Source organism: Macadamia integrifolia, unplaced genomic scaffold (assembly GCF_013358625.1).
Source record: "Macadamia integrifolia cultivar HAES 741 unplaced genomic scaffold, SCU_Mint_v3 scaffold_22A, whole genome shotgun sequence".
NCBI classification, from domain to species: Eukaryota; Viridiplantae; Streptophyta; class Magnoliopsida; order Proteales; family Proteaceae; genus Macadamia; species Macadamia integrifolia.
The window spans coordinates 260,120-269,293 of NW_024870651.1; positions in this window are offsets into that span (position 1 = coordinate 260,120).

Below are 9,174 nucleotides of genomic sequence, written 5' to 3' on the forward strand. Positions count from 1 at the left end.
CGTGCACACCTCTTTTAGATGATTTTACTGGTCACACGCCTGAAGATCAGGAGTCGGGCCCCACTGTCGAGTTTCTCGTTGAGGATTGGTGGGTCCCCGAGGAGTATGAGCACGGTGCTGATTGCATGTGCGAGGGTTGTGCTGCGGGACCGCAGTAATGACACCGTACAGGATTTTTCTTTTTGATTTTTTTGATGACCACCCTTTTTGTATACTTGATATGTAAATTGTTATTCTTTTTGTGTAAATATCATGCCTGCGGGCCCACATGTACTTAGCTATATACTACAATTTGGGTATCAAGTATATTGGGGATATTTACAGGTAATTTAAGTCTTCCGCTGAACTCTTGAACACTTATCTTAGATGTGTGTATGGTATGGTGGGGTACTGTATTAGATAATCCTGGCAGGTTTGGGTTAACTGAAGTTAACCCGGTCACCGGTCCGGTTCTGTGTGAACGGGGTGTGACAACAACTACCTAGCGTAGTTGGTGAGTTGTGGTGTGCAAAATCCCTTGTTTATTAGGAGGTCTCAAGTTTGAACCTCTTAGCTGCCATTTTGTTGAAATTTTTTTTGAATATTTTCCCTCTCCCTCTCATCACTTAAAGGAAGTCGGCCAAGATGGTTGTACGCAAGTTTGAAGAAGAGAGAGAGAGAAAATAAAGAGAAAAAATAAGAAAGAAGGAAAAAAAAAGACAAGGGCATGGATGGAATTTTCCATTAAAATAGAATATTGTCTAAATCCAAGCAAGAAAAATCAGCCAAGCGGGGTGTCTTGGGCAAGAAGAGAGAGAAAAATAGAAAAAGAAGAAAAAATAAGAAAAAAAGGCAAGAAAAATCATGGGAGATTCTCTCTCCACACGTTTTCTCTCTTCTCTCTCCTCCACCTCATCAACAAGATAAATCTTTTTTTTTTTAAGATAAAATCGTTAGCTTCCCTCCCCCATTCTCTATATAATAGAATTAACACAAGGGGAGGAGGCACTTCATTATTCTTTTGGAGTTTTTTTTTTTTTTTTAGTTGCTCTATCTCTTTCTCTAATTTTCTTTCTCTAGCTCTAGTTCTAGGTTTATGCTTTAAACACTTTTGTAAGGTTTTTTTATTCAATTAATGCAAGTACTTTTATTTTTTATTCAGTCTTTTAATTTTATTGTTTAAGCAATTGAAGTTGTAATTTTCAAGTTCTAGTTTTAGGCTTAGTTCTAGGTGACAAGAACAGACTATGGAGCATGTCTTTCAAGTTCAATTTTTTTCTTCAGATTTGTTTTCTCTAGTACTAGAAATTTCAGATTTGGTTTATTCCAGATCTAGTTTTTAGTACTGGTAGTATCTTAAATCGATCAATTTTTCAGTTCAAGGGTGAAGTTCAAGTAAGTAGGCTCCTTCAGTAGTCTTCTCACCCCCTTCTCATTCCCTCTTCTGATTACCATTTCTTTCTTAATTTAGAATTTTAATTTCAGTCATTACATTATTGCTTTTCCTTTCCCCCAAGGTTCATGGTTAGTATATATGTTGGCTTTGCCCCTCCTAGCCATAGAACCATCACTTATTAGTTTTTATTTTAATTGCCTCCCTTTCCCTAAAGCCAAGTAGAGTAACCGTTGTTAGAGTGACTCTTTGATCAAGTAGAGAAACTCATATTATGATGCATCCCTTTGGCTAAGTAGAAAAATCTACTTGTGAGTCTCTCTCTAGCTTTATCCCCTTTCTTTTACTTTATTTTTATTTCAACATTTTTTTCCTTCATTGTTTTTTAATTGCGTGGGTTGTTTATTTTTAGTTATTTATTTATTTATTTAATTACATGACTTACATATTTAAATTCTTAGATGATGAATGGTTAGGACATTATTTTAGATACATATGTTTAGAATGGTAGTTAGAATTAGATCACAACCATTAATCGGTTCACTTTCGCATTATTAAAAGAAGCAAAAAAATAAAGTGGCCGTTCTCCCTGTGTTCGACCTGTAACTATACTGATCTGTACACTTGCGGTTACATTTTAAAATCTCAAACATGGAACCTCCTAGAGAAGAAGAAGAATGAGAGAGAGAATTAATTCTTTCATTTTCATATATGCCTAAGCCCCTTTTATATACATTCCTAGTGGTCTCCTTAGCCTTACAATCATTCCTCCTCCCCAATCCTACCTGATTCCATTACACCTTGTCCTGTGGTGGTCCTTCATACAAAATCCTTTAGTGTAACTATTCTCCTTTTCTGACGAGTGCTCCTACACATATTTGCCGCATCAGTCATTGCCTATTCCTCATGCTGACTCGTATCATTACCATCCTCTTTAGAGAAAACCTTGTCCTCAAGGTTCAACTAAGGAAAGAGCTGATGTATTGTGGTACCATCCTCCCAGGTGGTGTCTTCCAGAGGTAGGCTATCCCACTGGATAAGGACATGTGGTATCTAGCTCCCTTGTTGCTTAACTTGCCGATAGCCAAGTACTGCTCATGGCTTGGCGATGGTGGCGGAATCCGTGACGGGAGGAGTAAGTGTAATTGCCTGAGTAGTTTGGTCACCAATACATCGCCTGAGCTAAGAAATATGAAACGTTGGGTGGATGCGAGCGGAGTCCAATAAAGCCAACTTGTATGCGATCTGGCCAATTTGTTTCAAGACCTGGAAGGGGCCAAAGAACCTTCGTCCCAATTTCTGATTCAAATTAGTTCCACCGATCGCTAATGGAAAGGTTGAAGCTTAACAAAGACCCAATCGCCTGCTATGAACTGGGCATCCACATGACCCTTGTCTGCCTGACTCTTCATACGAGCTTAGGCTAGAGCCAAGTTGGATTTCAAAGAGGAGAGGAGGTCTTCCCTAGTCTGGAGTTCATTGGGGAACAACCTCGTTGGCGGAAGTGCTAGGAATGTAACGCAAAAGGGATGGAGGAGGTCGTCCATACAATGCTTGGAAGGGTCTCATGCCCGTGGAGGTGTGGAAAGATGTATTGTACCAGTACTCTGGCCATGTGAGATATTTTACCCATTTCGTTGGATCATCAATGACAAAGTTGCGCATATACATTTCCAAGTAGCGATTAAGTACTACTGATTGTCTGTCCATCCGGGGATGATAAGTTGTGCTCATTGATAGGGTGGTGCCCTGAAGACGGAATAGCTCACGCAAGAAATTGCTAAGGAACAGGGGTCCCAGTCACTGATAATGGTGTGGGGAAGACCATGAAGACGCATAATTTCTTAAGCGAAGACTGCCGCAACCTTGCTACGGGTGAAGTTTCCAGGCAAAGCATAGAAGTGTGCATATTTACTGAGCCGATCAACCACGACTAGAATTATGGATTTACTAGTAAAGGATGGAGTGCCGGTAATAAAATCCATCGCGACATCCTCCCATACTTGTGTAGGAATTGGGAGTGGTTGAAGAAGCCCCACCGGCGAAGCAGTGATGGGCTTAACCTGTTGACAGATCTGACAATTTGCAACAAATTCAAAGACACAGCATGGCCCCCTATGGTGGAGGTATGGAATTTATGAAGGAATACATGGTGTAAGGGGGAATCTGCATCCAGGACCAAGCGGTGACGAAAAATAATAGGCCATTCCAATAAGTAAAGTCCTTCGGTGGTGACGGATCGGAGCTCAACCTGTCGCGAAGAGTCTGAAGTTCGAGGTTGTGGAGGACTTCCATCCATAATTGATCCAGAAAATCAGGGGTAGGTGCATTGAAGGCCAAGAGGTCGCTAGGTGTGGTGGCCACTCAGGAGAGCGAGTCTGCTGCAGCGTTGTCCTTCCCAGGACAATAGGAGATCTCGAAGACCAACCCCAAGAGCTTGGCGAGCCATTTTTGTTGCTTGGGGGTCTGGATTTTCTGTTCGGTCATGCTCTTCAGACTCCTTTGATGAGTTTTAATGAAGAATTTTTGCCCTACAAAGTATTGGCGCCACTGGAGGACGGACTCAGTGATGGAGTACATTTCACGTACATAGGTGGATGCGGCCTACATTTGCGGGGACAACTTCCCGTTGAAGTAAGCCACGGGGTGCCCTGCTTAGGTGAGACGATGCCAATTCTGAAGGGGACAACTGCCTGTTGAAGTAAGCCACTGTGAACGGCAAGGTAAAATTCAGAAGGGCTAAGCAGGAGCGGTTACCATAGCTTGTTGCAACGCTTCAAAGACTGATTGAGCAAATATTGTCCACACAAAGTTCCCATTCTTGAGCAAATCGGTAAGGAGTGTGGCTATGTGATCATAATGATGGATAAATCAGCGGTAGTACCTTGTGAGGCCTAAGAAGCCTCGCAATTCTCTGATGGATCTCAGAATTGGCCATTGTAGCATAGCCGAGGTCTTTGAATTATCCTTTCCCACCCCCGTGGCAGAGACAATGTGCCCCAAGTAGTCAATAGAGCTTTGGCCAAAGAAGCATTTGGAGAGCTTAGCAAAGAAGGAATGCTTATGGAAGGTCTGCAAGATAACCCTTAAATGAGAAAGGTGAGTTGTCCAGGTGCGGCTATAAACCAGCAAATCCTTAAAGAAGACAAGCATGAACTTGCGCAGGAATGGACGAAAGATGTCATTCATGGTGGCCTGAAAGGTCGAAGGGGCATTCGTGAGGCCAAAAGGCATCACACATAACTCATATTGTCCGTCGTGAGTGTGAAATGTCGTTTTGTGAATGTCCTTATGTACTCTAATCTAATGGTAGCAGGAGCAGAGATCTAATTTAGAAAAAAATTCTGCCCCATGGAGCTCGTCTAAGAGTTCGTCGACTGTAGGGATGGTAAAACAATCCTTGACGGTCACGATGTTGAGAACCCTATAATCCACACAAAAATTCCAGGTACCATCCTTCTTCTTGACCAACAACACTGGGGACGAGAAGGTACTGGTACTGGGTTGAATGAGATTGTCGCACAACATCTCAGCCACCAATCTTTCCATTTCCATCTTCTGGAAGTGAGGGTAATGGTAGGGGCAAACATTCATAGGTTATGAGTCTGGTTGAAGGTGGATCGCATAATCATGGGCCCTGGATGGCGGTAAGCCCTGAGGAGTTGCAAAAACAGAGGAGAATTCTTTAAGAAGGGCTTTGAGGCTAGTGTCAACAATTGGTGGTGCTGGTTGGATTTCTAGTTGAGAATCTAAATGGTAGAGAGCCGTGAGACCATTGATAGCGACCAGGTGGCGAACATGATGTAATTATAACTAAACCGGAGTCGGGGAAGAAATCCCTTGCAACAGGATTTGGGTGCCCTTGTCGGTGTAGGCGATGGTCATTTTACTGTAATCAAACACCACCGACCCTAGTTGAGATAGCCATTGTACCCCCAGAATCAAATCAGCACCAAAAGGGGCAGGACAAAGGCATCGACAGTGATATCATAGGAAGGAAGCTTGACAATCAAGTCATGGATAACCCAACAGAACATACATGGGTGAAGCAGCTTCAACCGTGAGACCCAGATGTTCATCCAGGCACTGCTGGATGAAGTTATACGTGCTGCCGCCATCAATAAGAATCTAAATAGGGAAACCGCCGATGGATCTGTTGAAGTGTAAGGTGGTTGGAGAAGAATGGCCGGCTATGGCATGATAGGAAATCTCAGTAAGGGAGCTTGGGGTCGAAGAATCGGTCTCCACTGCGACAAAGGGTAGTTTAGCATCCAATGCATCATCCAGAGGTCCATCATCTTCAGGTTCCAATAAGAACAACTGACAGGATTTACAATGGTGGCCGGGAGCAAAGTTCTCATCACAGTTATAGCAAAGGCCTTTCTCCCGGCACTGTTGCATTTCCATCGGCGAGAGATGCTTAATGGAAACGTGAGATGGACGAATGGATTCTGTGGTTGGCGGTGTAAGCAGTAAGGGAAAAGTGGGTCCACGAAGTCCAGCTAGATGAGGTACAGTTCACCGCGTCTCCATTAGCTTGGCCTCCTAGAGATGAGCTAAACCCATCGCCTGTGCCATTGACGATGGTTGAAAGGCCACGACCTCCACTCGGATGTCGACTTGCAGACTAGAGATAAAGCAACTGACCAAAAATGAAGGGGAGATGTTGATGATGCGATTGGCCAGGGCCTCGAAACAAGTCTGGTATTCCGCAACCGTAGAAGTCTGTAAGAGTTTAGCCAGGGCACCCTGAGGATCCTCTAAATCAGAGGGGCCAAATGCACCTCCAGAGCACGAGTGAATGCCGACCAAGATGGAAATTGAGCCGTTAGGAGCATCCATTGAAACCATTGCAGGGCAGGTCCATCTATATGGAAGGATAAGATCAATAAGCGCTGGTCATCTGGGGTACTGTGGTAATCTAAGAAGTGATCGGCCTTGAATATCCACCCATCGGATCGATTCCATCAACCGAGGATAGTCAAAGCGCACAATGCGGGTGTGAATGGGTCTAGAAGAAACAGATGGAGGAGAACTGGATGGAGAGCCAGGTGGGGAAGGGGTTGCCGTTGAAGGGAGGCGGAGTGCTTGCTCCAGTCGACCATCCATAGCAGTCAGACACAAGACCAGCTCCAAGAAGGCCTTCTATTGATCTTCCACAACAGCATAGATGGAGTCCAAGCATTCGCCATGAGCTGTCAAGGATGCATACAGAGTTTTCGTAGCCTCATCAAGCTGAAAGAGACGGGTGTTTTTGGCTATGGCAAACAAAGTCAATGAAAGCACCGAATGATAGGGTACTCGCAAAAAAAATAAGACACAGCCACTTCGAGGGTGGAACCTCCTAGAGAAGAAGAAGAATGAGCGAGAGAATTAATTCCTTCATTTTCATATATGTGTAAGCCCCTTTTATATACATTCCTAATGGTCACCTTACAATCATTCCTCCTCCCCAATCCTAACTGATTCTGTTACACCTTTGTCCTATGATGGTCCTTCATACAAAATCCTTTAGTGTAACTGTTCTCCTTTTCTGACGAGTGCTCCTATGCACATTTGCCACATCAGCCATTACCTGTTCCACATGCTGACTCGTATCATAATGCGCTAAAGATACAGCCTGTATAATTGATGATATGTAGAGTGGATGTGGGAAAAGTTCAATAACATATGACCGTACGAAATTATAAGCTTTTATATATATATATATATATATATATTTTTAGTAAACCTTATCACTTCATCTTTCAAGTTGATTGCCATTAGTAGTAAGAAATTTTTAGCTACCAATTGCCTCTTCAATGCAAGGTCAAGGTCACTATGCACTCACTGGTCTTATGGTGGTGTAACTTTTTGTACAACCCTAAACAATTGGTTTCCATTAATAACTGAACCCCAAACTTCTCGAACAGTTGGCAAGAAAGTCTCATGCGAGGTCCAGAAGTCAAAAAACTGTAAGGGCGCCGGAGGCGCCTGTGTTACTTGTCTAACAAATAGTAACAAAAATGGGCCTGTGGTCTGAAACACCAGAATTGAGAAAGTCAGCTTCTGCATTGACAAATTGACGGACCCAATGCAGATTCACCAAAGCTCTGTCAAGCAACCTTCTAAAGCTCTTTTGAAGAGATGGAGGGAGACCAGCTCATCATATTTTTGTTGTGGGTAATAAGGCTGATTTATATACATTCCTAATGGTTGCCTTACAATCATTCCTCCTCCCCAATCCTAACTGATTCTGTTGCACATTTGTCACATCAGCCATTGCCTGTTCCTCATGCTGACTCGTATCATAATGAGCCAAAGATATAACCTATATAATTGATGATATGTAGAGTAGATGTGGGAAAAGTTCTATAGCATATAACCATATGAAATTATGAATTTTCACATATATATTTTTAGTAAACCTTATCATTCCATCTTTCAAGTTGATTGCCACTAGTAGTAAGACAATTACAAGAGTGATAGAACAAACTAAAAGTTACCAATTGTCTCTTCAATGCAAGGTCAAGGTCACTGTGTGCCTCACTGGTCTTATGGTGGCGCAACTTTACATCCTACATACAAAGCTCCGTTGAAGAGATGGGGGGTGACCAGCTCATCATATTTCCATTGTGGATAATAAGGCTAATTTATATACATTCCTAATGGTCACCTTACAATCATTCCTCCTCCCCAATCCTAATTGTTTCTGTTATGCCTTTGTCCTATGGTGGTCCTTTATACAAAATCCTTTAGTGTAATTGTTCTCCTTTTCTAATGAATGCACCTACACACATTTGCCACATCAGCCGTTGCTTGTTCGTCATGCTGACTTGTATCATAATGAGTCAAAGATACAGCCTGTATAATTAATGATATGTAGAGTGGATGTGGGAAAAGTTCAATAACATATGATCATACGAAATTATTAGCTTTCACATATATATTTTTAGTAAACCTTTTCACTTCATCTTTTAAGTTGATTGCCACTAGTAGTAAGACAATTACAAGAGTGGTAGAACAGGCTAAAAGCAGTCGATTGCCTCTTCAAAGCAAGGTCAAGGTCATTGCACGCCTCATTGATCTTATAGTGGTGCAACTTTTCATCCTACATGCAAAGCTCCTTTGAAGAGATGGGGGGAGACCAGCTCCTCATATTTCCATTGTAGATAATAAGGATTATTTATATACATTCCTAATGGTCGCCTTGCAGTCATTCCTCCTCCCCAATCCTAACTGATTCTGTTACGCCTTTGTCCTATGGTGGTCCTTCATACAAAATCCTTTAATGTAAATGTTCTCCTTTTCTGAAAAGTGCTCCTACGCACATTTGCCACATCAGCCATTGCCTGTTCCACATGCTGACTCGTATCATAATGAGCCAAAGATACAGTCTGTATAATTAATGGTATGTAAAGTGGATGTGGAAAAGTTCAATAACATATGACCATATGAAAATATTTGCTTTCACATATATATTTTTAGTAAACCTTATCCCTTCATCTTTCAAGTTGATTGCCACTAGTAGTAAGATAATTCCAAGAGTGGCAGAACAAGCTAAAATCTACCAATTGCCTCTTCAATGCAAGGTCAAGGTTACTGCATGCCTCATTGGTCTTATGGTGGCGCAACTTTTCATCCTACATGCAAAGCTCCTTTGAAAAGATGGGGGGAGACCAGCTCATCATATTTCCGTTGTGGGTAATAAGGCTGATGGCCACAGAGAGAGTCAGGAGGTAGGGGTATGGTGGGGGTGGTGGCATGAATGGTGAGAACCAGCTCATAGTGCCATTGTGTCTACGTTGAGCTCATATCAAATC